Source organism: Sus scrofa, chromosome 11, assembly GCF_000003025.6.
Source record: "Sus scrofa isolate TJ Tabasco breed Duroc chromosome 11, Sscrofa11.1, whole genome shotgun sequence".
Classification (NCBI taxonomy): domain Eukaryota; kingdom Metazoa; phylum Chordata; class Mammalia; order Artiodactyla; family Suidae; genus Sus; species Sus scrofa.
The window spans coordinates 30530655-30548830 of record NC_010453.5 but is presented as its reverse complement, the minus strand read 5'-3'; the positions used below and the strand labels follow the sequence as shown (position 1 = coordinate 30548830).

Genomic DNA, 18176 nt, shown 5'->3' with positions numbered 1-18176 from the left:
AAGAGAAGGAAAAAAATACGTATAGTTGTACACTGGACAAATCTCCTGCAGAGCAACAAGATTTCCTAGTGGAAAAATGATTAATAATTCAAAAATTCCCTTAATCTTCAGATTTGTACATTTTAATTAAATTGGAAATTGCTGACATGTAATTATGTACTCAGAACAATTAAGTGATTCCGGTCCACAAATTACCTGTTAAAGTAAACAATGAGCCTGTCATAACTGGCATTCTCTGTTAGTAGCAGGATGGATAACACTGTCTGTGCTGTTTCATTACTAAGATATTAAGATTGAATATTTGTGGGAGGAGTGAAAAAATGACCTAATTTCTCCATATTAAAAGCGTGAATTATTTAATAATACTCATTTTTAAACATAATTACATCATCTGCTGGGATTCCATGCCCTTCTTGATGTAAAATCATTTAAAGTCATCCACTCCTCAACTAAGGGAAATAGGGCCTTTCCTTCAAATTCTTTCAAAGTAACAAATACGAGCTCGGAACGTAAGGTTGAATACATCTCTCTACTGCATTCTCATCTGTCTCCCTCCTCTGGAAATTGTCCTCAATACAAGCGAAAGGGGGACTTCTTCCTGGTTATTAAAATCCAAATAAAATAAAAATAAGAAATAAAATGTCACTTAAAACATTGAGAGTAAAGACACTGAGAAACCAGGCTTGTTTTTGTGGTTGTTTTTACTGCTTCCAAACTGCCATGGAGGTCTGCCAAAAAGAACTGAATTCTCCTTGTACCATGGAACAGAGTCTTTTGGGAAAAAGAGAGTAGATCTTTCATAGATCTCCCTATACTGTACATTCATACACATTACTTCTTCTTGCAGCTGACTCAGCAACAAAGGTTCTCCTGTTTTCTGCCTCACTTCGTATCACACCATTGTGCCCTGAAGCAGCTATGGGTTCTTACAAGATCATCCAGCACACAAGTATCAGTGAGACAGGAGCGTGCAATTCATGAAGCAGAGGGCCCAAGGTAAGTCTTAATGTAGAGCAATATGTGTTTTCCTTATAAATAAGGCTAATTTAGACTAACAGTACTCTTTTTTTGGTCTCATGTACAATTTAAATTTTTTGGTTTTTTAAACTATTACTGGGTGGGGAAAGACACGTTTTAAAGTGCTCACTAAGTTTCACTGTCTGTTGTTAAAAGTTGGGCGACAAGAAAAACTCTCACAAATGTCTTAATCTGAAATCTTTTGTTGTTGTTGAAATGACCTCTGGCAAAATAAATGATAAGATGAAGGTAAACAAGGTAGAATGATTTTGCACTCCTAATCCACTTTAACTAGTGGTTGGTAGTAGACCTTTTTTTTATAACACGCTTTACAAATGTCCAGACTCTGTAAAGCACCTTAGTTTTCGTTTCCATAACAAACGACTAATTTATAAGGATAACTTTATCTTCTAGTAAAAGTCATAATAGAAACCAACACCAAGGGCAAAGATGTTTGCAAAAAAAATTTTTCCAATTTTAAAAGTTAAAATTACTTAGAAACGTCATCATTTAAACTAAAACAATCTAGTTCATTTTTTTGAATTAGTCACAAATATGTATCAATCCGTTACTGCTGCCAGTTAAAAGCTAAGTCTGAGTAACTTAGAACACTTCAGAAAAACAGAATGCAGGGAATTAATGACAGAGTAAAATGTAAAGTGAAAGTGTAAAATATTAAGAAAATATTAAAGGGCTTTTATAGTTAATCTGGTGATTTGGATGGTTTAAATTAGGTGGAACCTCATACGATGTGGATCCCTATTCAGTTAGACACAGGGAAACAGACTGGGAAAACGTTTCTTCCCTGTTCTAATAGAAACAGTATCAAAAATGTTTGCATATTATCAAAATTCTAAGTTCTAATAAAAGAAATTTAAACTAAGAAATAAAATACATTTTCCCTTTGAGTGAAGAGCTATTTTAATTTATAAGTGAGTGTGTGTGCTCACATGTGCCTATGTAGGTTTGTATGTATATATTGGAGTGGGCCATAGCAATGTTACTGAATGTTGTTGTGATGAAAATAGAAAAACAGGAGGAAATTATAAAAGAAGAAATTTGGGAAGGAAAGGAAGAGAAAAAAATAAAGGCAGGGGGAAAGGCGAGTGAAAAATAGAAAGGGAGGCAGAAGAGAAAAAAACAGAAAGGTTATTACAGTGGGAAAATAAAAAAAAAAAAAAAAAAAAAAAAAACAGAAAGGACAGCGAGTGAAATAAGAGTGCAGGGTGGCAGGAAAGGGTAAAGAAGTTGTTTTATTATTATAAAATTTCACAAAGTACAATTTTAGAAGTCTGCAACTTAACCAGTAGAAGAGTATCAGAAATTTACTAATAATGTCTGTCTGCATTCATCCGTCAAAACAGGTAGGAATGAGAGATTGTGGTGTTTATAATTATCATTCTGAAATAGCCATTTGGCCTTTAACAAACATATGACTAATTCATGATAAAAAAAAAAAAAAACACTGGTTTTAATATAGAAAACAACATTTTCATTATCCATGCTCCAAGGGTGTTTGAAAACTCATTTAAAACAATCTGAATATAAAACAATATTTACATAGAAAAATGAAAAAAAGAGACAAAAAAGCCATATGTATCATAGCATCATTTAACTTAGAAATTGAAGGGCTTTCAGATATTTTCCAACACGGTATTCTAAAAATCGAGCTCTATCTTATGCAATTATAAATCTTAACTTTTAAGTCTAGGAAGAAAGTAAAATTTGAGACCAGAGACTTGTTGATTTTTCGACTTCTACAGAGTAATTTAAATAAATATGCTTAACTCTTAAAACTTTATCCTCTTCATACAAATTAATCACTAGATTGTTTTCCCTTCAAACACAATGAGAACACAGCAACTTTTAACTTCTATTTTTAAAATGTGTAATTTGTTTATTATTAAAAAATGGATACCTGGAATTGGTGGATAGTTACAGAAAAGTTCTAAAGAAGACACTTCAAAAACTTTGGAACATGATGATATTTTTAAAATATTTTACTCAGAAAGGAAAAGACAAAAGTTTGGGGGTTTTTTTGTTTTTTTTTTTTAAGTGATAATTTGCTCATAACAAAACAGACCTGAACTAATTTATAAAACTTAATGTGCCCTCCCAATTTGACTTTTTATGTTTTTTGCTATTTTGTTTGATGAAGGTAAAAATTTAGATATTCTTTCCTTTGTACAAAAAATCATAAAGAAATAAACAAGTAATCAAATAAACACACAAAGTGGATAAAGTCTGTATGATATGAATAGTTTCCTTATTTGCCTTTATGCATTTATCTACTAGTACTCAGCAAATTGTAGTCAATTTATAAATGATATACAAAATCAGAATCTTTATCAGTAGTAGTCAATAATAAACTGTTCCTAAGATACACCATTTTCTATTATTCGCTCATCTGTTAGAACTCTTAAAAAACAAATTATGTTTTTAAAATGAGTATCACTGAAAAGGACTAAAAGAAAGCAACTATTGAAGCTGAACCAAGTTGCCTGAAATTGGGAAAGCTCCTTAATTGTGGAAGTAGATTAATGACCACTTACATGTACCTAAAGAAGCTGAGCTGAAAATGAATAGTAAAAGGAGTCAAAATAGATGTTACACTATTAAAATAGAAAAAAAGAAACTTTATTAATACGTCCAGCATTTGACAAAATTCAGCATCTATTAACGATAAAAATTCTCAGTAAATAGGAATAGAAGGAAACTTCCTCAAATGTATAAAGAGCAAAAAAATAAAAACTATAAAGAGCATCTACCAAAAAGATCACACTTGAAAGGCTGAAAACTTTCCTAGCTTTCACCACTTCTATTCCCCATTGCTCTGAAAGTCCTAATATATTCAATAAGACAAGAAAAATAAATAAAAGACATACAAACGGGAAAACGAGGAAAAACTTTTTCACAATATTATTGTATTCACTGATAATAGTATTATTTAAGCAGAAAATAAGAAGGAACCATGACAACTAAAAAACTTCTCAGAATGAATAAGTTGAGCAATGTTCCCAAATTCAAGGTCATCACACAAAAATCAATCATATTTCTATATTCTCACAATGAACTGATATATCCAAAGGAATGCATTTATAACATTCCCCTAAAAATCAAATTCCTAAGAAAACAGATATTTAAAAACAAAGTACAGCATTTGTATGCTGAACATTATAAAAACTGATGAAATATATCAAAGAAGGCCTAAATAAATGGAGAGATATATAATGTTTATGAATAGAAAAATTCAACATGATAAAGATGTCAATGTTCCCCAAATAATCTATACATATAACATAATTCCACTAATTTATGATTTCCTGTAGCTAAGACAAGAGGATTCTAAAACTTGTAACAAAAAGGAACTATAATACCCAAAACAATTGCAAAAAAAGAAGATTAAATTTGAAGGAAATACAGTTCCCTATTTTAAGAATTACTATGAAACTATACTAGTAAAGACAGTATAATACAGTCAACGAAAAAGACACATAGATCAATGGGATCGAAGAACCTGTTCAAATGTAACCAAATGCACCTGATTTTTTACAAAGTTGCAAAAGGTCATTCAATAGAAATGGACCTTCGCTATACCTCACACGTTATTAAAAAAAAAAAATGAAAAACAGAAAAGCTCAAAATGGATCATAGATGTAAATGAAAAATGTACAACTCTAAAACTTTACAAGAAAGTACTTTAGAAAAATTTGTGTGACCTGGTGTTAGGCAGAGTTCTTAGCCGAGATACCAAAAATATGATCCATAAGGGGGAAAAGAAGACCAAAATTAACCCAGTAATTTGATATTTACTTTAAATAAATGAAAACCATGCTCACACAGATTTGTACATGAATATTTCAAGGGCTCTTTCTGCCCAAACTGGAATCAGTCTAGATATTTTTCAACAGATGAATAGAGAGACTATGGTACATAAATACAATGAAAAGCTAACAATAAAAAATGAACTCCTGATGCAACAACTTGAATGGATCTCAAAAGCATTTGTGTTAAGTGAAGGAAGCTGGTTTCCAAAAAATTGCACACTGTAAGATTCCATTATAAGACTTCTCAAAAAAGCAAAAACTACTAAGACAAAGAACAGATCAGTGGATGGCAGGGGTTAAAGTTGACTATAGAGATACAGGATGAGGAAGTTTTTTAGGAGGATAGAATTGTTTAGAGTCTTGATTGAGGGGTTGGTTTCAGGAAGCTATACATGGAAAAAAAAAATACACAGAACTCCACATTCAAAAAAAAAAGAAATGTGTCATTTGACTGCATGCTAATAAAAGGTAATTCCAAATATATATAGGTCATTATCTGCATCTCATATACACTGAGGATATTTTTGTCTCACACAGAATTATAAAACAACAAATTATTTCATTAGTCTCAATAAAGAGTGTTTCTGAACTTTGTCTTTTAAAATTATACAGAGCCAACTTTCAGAATGCAATGTAGAAATCCCATATTCATTTGGACAGGCTACAAATGGATTCAAAATATAAAGCTCTATTTAGCCATACTAACAAACCCAAGCAACACTCTATAAGACTGTCATCTTAAATATGAATTATTTAGCTCAATTTTCATTTTTTTCAAAGATGTTTTTCTTGTGTGCAGTTCCCATTTACTGAGTCATAAAATAGACACTTTAAATAAAGATTTCAGACTGCACTTATTGCAAAGAAGTAGGTTTTCCATTCAATGCATGAAAAAAATAGGGCCACATTGTGAAAAACCAGGATCCATCCACAGAAATGGTGAGTTTTTGAATTTAGAAAATATCTTATGGAATTGATTCTACATCTGGAATTAAATGAATAGGTTATCACTGTAAACACTCTAAAAACATTTAAAAGAAAGCATTAGTATCTAAGTTGTACAAAAGTGTATGTAAAATATTGGCAAAATAATTTTACGACTTTGATGGTAAAAATAGGATAATGCTACCCAAAATGTCTGGTATTCTATTTTATATGAGATATTATATGAAAATTTCTTAGGTGTACAATGACACTCCTGTCATAACTTTAAATTTTTTAAATATTATAAGCAGCACTGTAATGATCATGAAATAATGATAACTGATGAAAGTTTAGTAAATTATAAAACAAGACTTGAATTTCTAGAAAATGAGACAATTGTGGGATGAAAACAACAAAAACCTCATCATTTTAAGTCTCATTTTTAAGGAATTTCTAAGAAGACAATTAGAATATTATTCTGCAAAAGGAAAAGAGAAAAACATTGTGAGCATTAGGAAACTGGATTCTGTGGTTATTTTTCACCGTTATAAATACCATTTAAGTAAACAATGCAAGAATTGATCCGTGATTAGTGCAATAACTATGTGATAAATATATACACAATATCTTTGTACTACTCTGCCGGTATTATCTTACATTTCCCATTATAGAGCCATGAGACAGTCAGGAAATTTCCTATGGAGAGAAAAATTTTGACAAACCAAACAGCTCTGGCATTTCCAGAATCATTTTTGTGGAAACATAGAAGACAGTGGTTTATAAACTGCTGGCATTTTTGATATGATTTTGCTGTTCTATGTCTGTTTCTTTACTGAAGAGGAGACCTTTGGGACAGAGGCTCAGCAGGTAAATTCATTCCACAAAAACGCATTTAACTCAAATCATTGGCAATATTAAAAAAAATCTATCATTCAATAATGTAAAATTTGTAATATCTGAAACTCGATCAAGAATTACAAGTCGGGCAATAAACCAGGAAAATATAGCCCATACCTAAGAGAAAATAAATCAATAAAAACAGATCTAGGCATGAAAAAGATGACAGAACTATCCACAAGGACCTCACAATCTATTAGAATATTGAAAATATGATCAGGAATATAAAAGCAAAACCCTGAGAGTGAGTACCTAAAATTTTGAGCCCTAAGTATTTCCCTCACATCATCCTACCTTGGGCCTAAAGGAGAGAAATAGATGACCCAAAAGACATAAAATGGAACTTCTCAAAATGAAAATTACAATATTTGAAATAAAAAATATGAATAAGACTGACAACAGATTTGACAATGAGGGAGAAAAGATGTAGCATTTTGCACTAAGTTCTAGAATCATTTGCCTCAACAAATATATGCATAATATTAAATATATACCTTGTATTTATCTGTATAAGCTTTATGTATTTTTGTCACATCCTGTTTATAATTTTGTAATATACTAGAGAGCATACAGATATGTCAAATACAAAAAGGATCTCCCAAGGGTAACAAATATGAAGAAAGTTTTCATTCTAGAGGTAGTTGTCATTCTAGAATTGGAATTGTTGAAGAAAAATGAATCTTTGAAGTCATCATTAAAAGAGAACTTCTCACAACCTAATTTTGGTAGTTATGGTGTTGAATCATGGCTTCAGTTATACCTAGATGATCAGTGTTTTCCTAATCCAGAGGAACAGGGGAGTGAAATTTTGAAAATTCCTTTGAATTAGGGGCAGAAGATTGAGTGCACATATTGATGCCATTGGGTCGCAAACAAAACAAAACAAGTTGAAAAGCATTCTCTTTGAGGCAGACTGAGCCCAAGGGAGTGCTAAGAGGTGAATAATTCACTTTAAGCCTTTTCATACTGACATTGCTTCTGATAGCTTTGCCTCCAACAGAATATATGGTGTGGTTCTTTCCACATTGCTAAAGTAGGCAACAGCATTTTAAGCCACTACTTATAAAATTATCTGACAACACCTACGGCTTTGGAATTTCTAAAGTGCATGAGGTATGGCAATAACTGTATTTATCAGTGATTTTCAAAATAATACATTTTATACAAATATAGCATGGTGTACTTTAATACATTTTGTACAAATATAGTGTGGTCCATATTTGTGTTATGTAACTAAAGACATAATAAAAACATGAGAAATCCCTACATTTACCAAAAACTAACATTACTTTAAATTAAAAATGGGAGGACAAGAATAGTGCCATCCTGTAAGTGAGAATTCTATGTCTACAGCTCAATTCAGATGACTGAGAGGAATTTTTAAAGGCATGTGGCTGTATTTGAAAACCTCTTGCAAATGTTAACGCTTTTACATGTGACACTGATAACTTCAATAACTGGTATGCCAGAATTTAATTGTGTAATTTGTGAACCTTAAAGAAAATCATCTTTGACAAGAAAGAACGAAGGCACCACTGAATACTAGCTGAGCTTTTCCAGTGGCAATGGTGGTGCATTGCACCATGAGTTAATGTCTTAGGGAAAAAATCCAAACTTACTCAAAGGTTGCTCATCTCTACATCCCTAATTAGTCAGTTCTCTGCAGTGAGGTAAGCCTCTCCATCTCAACCCTATCCAATGCCAGGTCTTCCCTCTTCCTTCCAGTGGTGGTAGTGACAGGGGGAGTTTGGAGTTCTTTTACATTTTACTGCCTACTTTAGCCAGACATTTAGTCTTAGGAAACTCTCTTCTGTTTTTCTCCCCTCTTATTATTTTTCCATCTCTCTAAAGAATGTGGAGGACGCACATAATATGCAGAATTTACTGATTATCTTTTTGTCCTTAAACATAAATTGGATTGTATTCTCACCAACTGCCTTCTAAATGATTTGACTGTGAAAGATAAAATTCTAATAACCCTTGGAAAAAAAAAAAAAAAAGAATGCAAAATGCAGAAGATTATCCCCCCTGGAGAGAATATCCGAAACTAAATGCTCTACAATTTGGTATCCAAGACCACCAACTCAAAGATTATACATTGCCAATAAAAATTCATTACAAGTCTGGATTTCTAGAATGTTCTACCTATAAAGAGAAAGAACAGAAAGGGAAGAAGGTAGGTTGGTCATAATCTTATTAGCACTATGAATGCTGAATCTTCTGCAAAATACATATTCTTAAAATCTTATTTTATCAATTTTAAGAATCTTGCTCATAAACAAATGAATTTTTTACAAATTGAATTATTTAGATTCAAACCAGTTTTTAGTCTAATTCTCTTAGCTAATATAGACATGCTTTGGAACTATACTTCACTGAACCCAAATGCACCCAAATAGTGACTGTGTCTATTCTGTTCTTGGAGACAGGGAATATGCTCTCCTACATTAAGATCTACAAAACAGTATTATTGATATTTATTACTCATTCTTCTCAACTGCCATAGGAGACAATACTGTTACTGTCCACATTTTTTTTAAAACAGAGAAACTACAGCTAACTGGCTTTTATAGAGTTGTTTGTCATATACCCAATTCATTGTAGAACAATAACACTTGCCAGAGACTGCCAGGACTGGTCGGGTAATGTACTGCCTCTCTGAGAAATAGAGAAAAATAATGATCCATCCCAATATTTTCAAAAATAAGTTAATGAGAAATTAATGTGAATTGCCTCAAAAGGCTTTTAAAAAAATATTGTTACAGACTAAGCAAAAATAGTATTACTATTACCCCTAGCAAAAAGATGGCTCTTTGTGCACTTTTACCTTGCTTTCCATACTTTCTTGTTAAATTATGTTTAATATACTGAATATTATATTTAACTCTAATAATGATCTTTTTTCTTTGGGCAATAAATAAAAAGCTAATAATGGCTATTTATTATCAAATTTACTAATGCAGGCAGTAAGCTTAACTATATGATTACTTACCATCATTAAAGTCATATATATGAATTGTCAAAATAGGTAACTCTGAACATTTACCTTTTAAAGCTCAAATTTAAGGTATTACAGTCAGTCAATCATTAGGTTAAAATGCCCACGAAACAAATAACTAATTTCAAAAGTGAAGCAAGCTGTGTGCCTTTATCCATTTCATCAGTTTATTTTTTCACAATACACTAAAATTAAAAACATTATGAATGCAATGATTTGTTAATCACAATTGACTAGTCTTCCTTCATAAAATATTAAATTGTTTATCAGAAGATAGTTCATTATTATTTAGATAATAGATTACATTTTGCAAATGCAAGAAAATAAAATGACCAATAAGATCAGTTTCCTATCTGATTTTGCATCAGCCTTCCAAGTCATCAGTTGTATAGGTGCATTCCAATTCCAAATAGGATTCAAAATTTGAGGAATTCAAGTTGAAATTGAATGATGCAGCATCTTTTTAATTTTTTTTTTCTTTTTTTGATGGCTGCACCTGTGGGCCATGGAAATTCCCAGACTAGGGGTGAATCGGAGCTGCAGCTGAGGCTAACATCACAGCCGCAGCAATACTGGATACCAGTCTTATCTGCAGCTTTTAGCAACACACTTTAACCCACCTAGTGAGGTCATGGATCAAGACCCGCATCCTCACAGATACCACATCTGGCCCTTAATCTGCTGAGCCACAATGGGAACTCCCAGAACCTTTCTAATTTTTCCTTCTTCTAATTCTTGACAGGCATAGAGAATTTTTAATTCTTTATAAGTAATGATTCGGTGAATCAGCTAAATAGCCAATGTGCTTTACAATAATTAGTATATACTTGGGGGGGGGGTGAGTCTCCAACCTTTTTTGCATGTGTTTCAAAGATAATTTACCAAACTTTCCAAAAAAATACATAAAAATATAAATTTAATTTAAAAATTACCTACTGGACTTGAATTTCTGGCTCAAAAACAAAACAGTTATTTGAAAGCACAATTATGGAATTTTAGGGGATAACATAACAAGGAATTTGGAACACGCATCCTCAGAAATGACTATTACAAGGGAAATGGTATTCCTAAATTTGAGGAAAAATTAATTATTAATCAAATTTATGAGTATTAGATTACTAGAATATTCTTCATTTTCCCTCTGAAATATAAGTATCACATTTAAAATGTATGGTTCAATGGAAATAGTCCATTTTAGGTTGGTGTTCATACCTGAAATTAAAATGAAGCTAAGTGTCTTTACTAACGTTAACATATTTTTAATTAAACATTAGCACAAAGGAAATGAAATATCTCTACTCTTTATCAGACCGTCACTTAATACCTAATTCACACATCCCCAGTTCATTCTTTGTTTGAAGACTGTAATTCTAAGACTTTTTATCCTCTAGTTAAAGAAGCAATCTTTTCTAGAGAATCACTTCATGAGACATTTGTTGATATCTTGTTTTGATATAACAGATAATCATTTTGATTTTGTTAGAAACTATTTATAGTCTACATAGTGCACTTTTTAACAAACACTCAAATAGGAAAAAATAAGACATATTAACAGTTAGTCATGACTTACAAAATTGGTTGGTGAATTCTGGCTTAAGAGCTCACTCTTGGTTTTTGAAAATAAAGTTTTATTGGAACTCAGACATGCCCTTTCATTTCTATGTCATCTAAGGCTGCTTTCATGTTTCAGTGGCAAAGTTGAGTATTTCTGAGAGAAAACACATGGTCCACGAGCCCTAAAATATATACCATCTCGTCCTTAATAATAAAAAAAAAAAAATACGTTACAGGCTCCTGGCTTAGAAAGACTGTCTCAGTTTTTAAATATATAATTAACATATTTGCTCTACTTACTCCCGTAGATAAAACAGTAATGAGGCATTTTCACATATGCACTATGCTAATTAGGTCATGGTTTAGGAAAAAATACAAGTCATTTTCATCCTCTGAAGGACATAGACTTCTTCACAGAGTATGGATTTGGAAGGTACCGGATTGAAAAACTGTTCATACTTTTAAGTGGATTAGGTTTTAGGTGATTTGTAGCATGTTTATATTCAATTGCAAATGATTTAAAACTGCAGAAACAGCACCATTATGGGAACCCCTGAAAACAAAATGCACTTAGATAGATGCACAAAATTTTCTGAACTGTATTACAAGTTCCTCTAGAGTGTACTTAGAATCAGAGTAACCCATTCTTTCCCAGGGAAAATAACTTCAGTTCTCAGTCCTTTGTCTCCTGTGCTTCCTTGCATATTTTGCAGGGTGAAAATACAACCTTTCCAAGTCTATTATTTCTTTCAGCCTCACCAGCTGGGGTCATTACAAATATTTCTACTTTTTGGATGGAGAAACTGAGGTCTTGAATTCTTGAAAGACTAGCTGGAAGTCCCAATATGAGTAAGTAATATGAGCAAGTTTCATTTGACTCAAAAATTTTGTACTCTTTCAAATAAAAAAACTGCAAGTACTTTCTGATTCATCTTGTTTCTGTATGTACTGCACTTTGCTTTCTATTCTATTTACCATTGTCTAACTCTACAGATTATTTTCATTCTAATAATGCTCATTAATCAACACTTTACAGAGTTCTAATACAAGGTCACATTCCTTTGGATGGCTTCGTTCCTCTAAATGCTCAGCTCTGAATAAATACAAATGAAAGCATTGATGTCTTCGGGAAAATTTTGATGAGAATAAAAGAATCAAAACCAGTTCTCAGATCAATCTAAGAATCCTGAGCTGCTTTGGAGTCTCCAAAACTTGGAAGAATTTTCACGATACAGGACCAACTACAGAACTTCTTGACACTACTGCTGGTTTCCCGTTTGAAAGACCCTGTAGCAACGTGTTACATGTAGGTTCCAGCAGAGTTTTTGAGGCTTACTATGTGGAGACCTTAAAGAATTTTCTTCCAAATTGACCTGCAGTCTAGTTGCATTACTTCGTAGCAGTGATTTTCTGGCTATCGGATATTCTCATCCTCTATAGATACCTCAATAGAAATGCATATCAGCATGATACCCAACTGGTGTAGGAGTAAAAACCCTAACGTCTGAGTCAGATGACATTAGTTCTCTATTCCTGGCAAGTTATGGTAGCATTTCTGTGCTTCAGTTTTCTCACATGCAAAGAAGTGTAAATGAAATCAGATGCTATCATATGTCTCTAACTTTCTAGTGTTCCTTGCCCGACAGCAGTTCTTTTGTGGAAACTTCTCTTCAGTTCCTACCTGATGTGAGCTTTTCCTCCCACAAGGTCTCCCTGTATAAAAAGCAGAGTTCTTAAAGAAGACTCAATAATATCTTTCCACTTAAGTGTTTATTTGGGTAGCTTAAGAAGTTTTAGATACCTAGAAACCAATTTCTATAAGATGGTATTCCAAACATTGGTCACATTTTAAAATGTCTACTTTACATTAAAACAAAAGTGATCTCCCTTGGCTTAGAGGGGTCTAAATAGAAATTTACAGTAAAACAAATCATCATTCCAATCAAACTACTTTTTTATAATCATAAATAATCTAGAATAAAAGTGTACTCCTGTATAATTACAAACACTGAGGCAATTAAAATATTGTTTTTACAGGGAATATGTCTATGTATCAGTACCCTCAAGTTTAACTGTCCCAAACTGTTTTGTTTCTTCTGCTATTGACAAAAATAATAATATATGTTAATAATTATTCAGAATTTATTGTTGTCAATATTCTATATAAGCATAATCATATGTCATCCTTAACAATTATGACAATCTTGTAAGTAGCAAATATTATTAGACCTAAGAAGAAAACAGAAAAAAAAAAAAAAAAGCTTAGGTAACTTGGTCTGGACTGAAAAGAAAGTTTTTTGTTTTTGTAAATCAAGCCCTCGGTAATAGAATCTTAGTGTAAATATCTGTCAATCAGAGAGTAGCTGATTAAACAAATTATAATATAGCAATTAATGGGCCCAGAATTCCAACACTGGTATGAAACCACATCATTGACATAGAAAGATATCTAAGTTAACTATTTATATAACTTTAAGTAAAAAGAAGTTTAATATACCACGTTTCATATATACCACTTTTTAAAATTGAAATATCATAGGCTACAATATTGTGTTGTATGTACCACTTATTGTAAAAAATCTAGTGAGGTATATGTTTGTGTGTGTCATGTATTACCCATCCCAGAAGGGACTGATACAACACCCTGAAATCGAACAGATTAATATTACTTCGGTAAGAAATATTGATAGGAAACACTAAGTGTTTTTAACAAAGGTTAAAAATAGCCTCATATCAGTTCATGTCTGAGTCCTTCAGATTTTAGAATTAGAGAAAGGATGGTGAATTTAAACCAAAAAGCTGGCAACAGCTACCTCTAAGTACTAAATTATCAGCAATTAAAATGTTTTAAATGCTACTTTCTCTCTTCAGTTCACAAATATGTAATGTGTTCTTACTAAACACCAAGCACTGATTTTTTTTCTTAGTGAATTTTTCCAATCAGTAAGAAATCCTCTTAAAATTAAGGAAAAAAATATAGTCACTTATTATTTAAAAATGAAGAAAAAAGTCAAAGACACACATACTGAAAAATAACTTGGAATTATTTTAATGAAAAAATGATTTTTTGCATATTAAGGTTTTGTAATAGTTGTTGTTTATCCCAAGAGTAAAATCTCTTCTTCTAAGGACACTATTGACTTAATAAAAATGAAACAAGAAAGGCCCTGAGGTCAAATATTGCCAATTCATCCCAGGAAGCTAATTGAAATTTCCAGTTCGATGATAGAGTAGTTGAAGCCAAAAGGCAGTAGACCAGCATTACCTGGATCTTAACCACACAGTCTCAGTGGAGCAACTTCAGTTTTGGACTATGTCATGAAAAAATAAATAAGTATGGCGTAGGCTGGCAGTTATAGCTCTGATTAGACCCCTAACCTGGGAATATCCGTATGCTACAGGTATGGCCCTAAAAAAAAGGCAGAAAAAAGAAAGAAAGAAAGAAAGAAAGAAAGAAAGAAAGAAAGAAAGAAAGAAAGAAAGAAAGAAAGAAAGAAAGAAAAGGAAAGTCCAAAAATCTTCTTATATATTTATATCTCAATTGTCCTTGAAGAATTCTTTATAGGTCACCTAATTCTAGGTAGGGTTTTTTGGGAAGTATTAGCAAATTTATTTTATTAAAATGTATAATTATTCTCAGAACTTTATTTAATGTCACTATCTAAATAATTTCTGGGTATGCCAGAGCTTCTGGACAAACATTCTCTAGTTTTACCTTGACAAATACCAGTCACTTAGCTTTTCAGAATACATAATATAGGAGTTCCCACTGTGGCTCAGTGGAAACAAATCTGACTAGCATCCATGAGGATGCGGGTTGGATCCCTGGCCTTGCTCATTGGATTAAGGATTGCTGTGAGCTGTGGTGTAGGTCGCAGATGCGGCTTGGATCTGGTGTTGCTGTGGCTGTGGGTGTAGGCCAGCAGCTACAGCTCCTATTCGACCCCTAGCCAGGGAACCTCCATATGCCTTGGGTGCAGCCCTAAAAACAAACAACAAAAAGAATATATAATATATAAGCTGTTTTCAGATTTGTGCCAGTTAATATGTAAATTAATTTTCAGTGTCTTTGGCCTTGAAGGATGGTTAGCTGCCCCTCCTAGTAAAAACAATGAATTTCTTTTTTTTTAAGTTCCTTTTTTTTCAGAACTGTTAAATTGTTGTTTTTTTAAATACAATTTTAAAGGTCACTTTCCATTTACCACACAGTCTCAGTGGAGCAATTTCAGTTTTGGACTATGCCATGAAAAAATAAGTAAATATGGCGTAGGCTGGCGCCATATTACAAAATGTTAGCTATCTCTTCATGTTGAACCATACGTCTTTCAGCCTAACTTACACTCAATACTTTGTTCTTCTCACTCCCCCACCCCTATGTTGCCCCTGCCTTCTCCCCACTGGAACCACTAATTTGTTCTCTATATCTGTGAGTATGTTTCCTGTTTATTGTATTTTTTAGATTCCATATATATGCGATATCTTATAGATTTTGCCTTTCTCTGATTTATTTCACTTAGCATAATGCCCTCCAAGTCTATCCATGTTGCTGCAAAATGGCAACATTTTATTCTTTTTTATGACTGAGTATATATCACATCTTCTTTATTCATTCATGTGTGGATGGACATTTAGGTTACCTCCATATCATCTGTGAAATTATAAATAATGCTGCTATGAACACTGGAATACATGTATCTTTAAATTAGTGATTTTGATTTTTTTTCAGATATATAACCAGGAGTGGAACTGCTGAGTCATATGGAAGTTCTATTCTCAGTTTTTTGAAAACTTCCATACTATTTTCCACAGTGGCTGCACCAATTTATATTCCTGTCAACAGTGTACAAGGGTTCCCTTTTCTCCAGATCCTGGCCAACATTTGCTATTTGTGTTCTTTTTGATGATAGCTATTCCGACAGGTGTGAGATGATATCTCATTGTGGTTTTGATTTACATTTCCCTGATGATTAGCAATGTTAAAAATACTATGTGTCCTTATTTTTGGTGCATTAGACACATTTTTGTATAAATACAAAACACAAAGTAGATAATTTTCCCAAAAGAGATAGAAAAAGAAAAAAATTGTTCTCTTCACTGATAGTCTGTTTTCTCCTTCCTTCTTTATAAAACGGGGAATCTGGTTGTCAAATATAGTTTGAAAAATAGGTTTTTCTTCTCTCTGAAGGAACATGAGTTTATTCAAGCAGAGTCAGGTAGTTTATAAAAGCTGTGCACTTAATATAAAAACGACAATGTATAAAACTCTTCCTAATCTGATTTAAGGATCCTGATCCCCTTTTTTCTTGGGAGGACAGAACACGAATATGAAATGGTGCACCTAGTTGCATGGTGCATAAACAGCTCAAGCTGAAAGCATAACAATAAGCTCTCCATCTATTATTGCAGAACCAATAAATAAGCATAATGAAAATCATGACACATTATTACATTACTTTGTATTGCCTCTATTCATTAAAAAAAAAGGATGAGTGCATTTAAAATAATTTCACATGTCAAATAGTATGCGAGACCTTGCAACTGAGATGATGCTGAAAAGAATGCTTGTAAAGGGCAGATGTTTGATCTTCAGTGGCTTATAGCAACATTTTGATAGAAGTATGAGGAATCTGAGTAATAATTGCTTCACACCAAAATGGTAGTATCATAGTAACCAAACATTTATATCATTCACCTGCAACACATATATTCTAATATTAAGATGTCAATTTAAAAAAAAAATTGAAAAGCTTCTCTGTCAATTAGCCCTTAAATGGATTCTACTTTTTCAGTGTCCATGTTAATTTAATATACCAGATTATATTAACAGCACTGGCTTGTAAATAAGGAAGCTCTGAATCCTATTAATGGAGCTATGCTGCCAAAATAATCAGCTTCATACTTAACAAGTTTCCAAGTATTTGGAAAAGCTGTGAAATGGGATTATAAGGTTAAGCTGTGTACATCTGGCTCGTCACTATGCAAATATTTCAAAAATTTGATCTCCTAGGCGGAGGAAACACTTGTCTAACCACGATTCTCTTCCAAGTTACATGAACTTCAGTAAGCAAAGCAGTACACAGATGCTTACAAGAAATCATGATCAATCTACATAATGCATTTCTCGTGTGAGGCATAAAATTTTATCATATATCACCCTTCTGAGTAAAGACCTAAGAAATATTTGCAGAAGTTTCTGTGGTATATTTATGTTGGTTGAAAGGGGCTTGAAGAGTGCCAAAATTTTTGAAATGAAGGGTGCTCACCTGAAACACTGAATGTTGCTTTTTTTTTCCTGATAGGTTATTTAGCATAATTGGATGTTAAGTATAAATGTAGTATACTATGGATCCAGAGAATAGTTAATGAGGAATAGGAGTTTGTGAATGAAACAGCAGTGAATCCAATTGTCTGTCAATGGACATTTGGGTTGTTTCCATGTTTTGGCTATTGTGAATAGAGCTGCAATAAATGTGTGGGTGCATGTGTCTTTTATAAGGAAAGATTTTTCCAGATATATGCCCAAGAGTGGGATTGCTAGATCATATGGTAGTTCTATGTATAGATTTATAAGGTACCTCCATACTGTTCTCCATAGTGGTTGTACCAGCTTACATTCCCACCAACAGTGCAGGTGGTATATATACACAATGGAATACTACTCAGCCATAAAAAAGAATGAAATAATGCCATTTGTAGCAACATGGATGGAACCAGAGACTCTCATCCTGAGTGAAGTAAGTCAGAAAGACAAAGACAAATACCATATGATATCACTCACATCTGGTATCTAATATATAGCACAAATGAACCTTTCCACAGAAAAGAAAATCATGGACTTGCAGAATAGACTTGTGGTTGCCAAGGGGGAGGAGGAGGGAGTGGGGTGGATTCGGAGCATGGGGTTAAAGGATACAAACTATTGCTTTTGGAATGGATTAGCAATGAGATCCTGCTGTGTA

At 32.7% G+C, this 18176-nt stretch overlaps 1 protein-coding gene and 1 long non-coding RNA gene across 5 annotated transcripts in view; one reads left to right on the top strand and one right to left on the bottom strand.

Annotated features, from left to right (window-relative positions):
- On the top strand, positions 1-13539 carry LOC106505305. Its single transcript, XR_001299590.2, has 3 exons — positions 1-996; positions 11971-12066; positions 12254-13539. It is a non-coding gene; the product is annotated as an uncharacterized LOC106505305 (long non-coding RNA).
- PCDH17 (protocadherin 17) overlaps positions 1-18176 on the bottom strand; it is a 100954-nt gene that overhangs the window by 62902 nt on the left and 19876 nt on the right. The window lies entirely within an intron of this gene.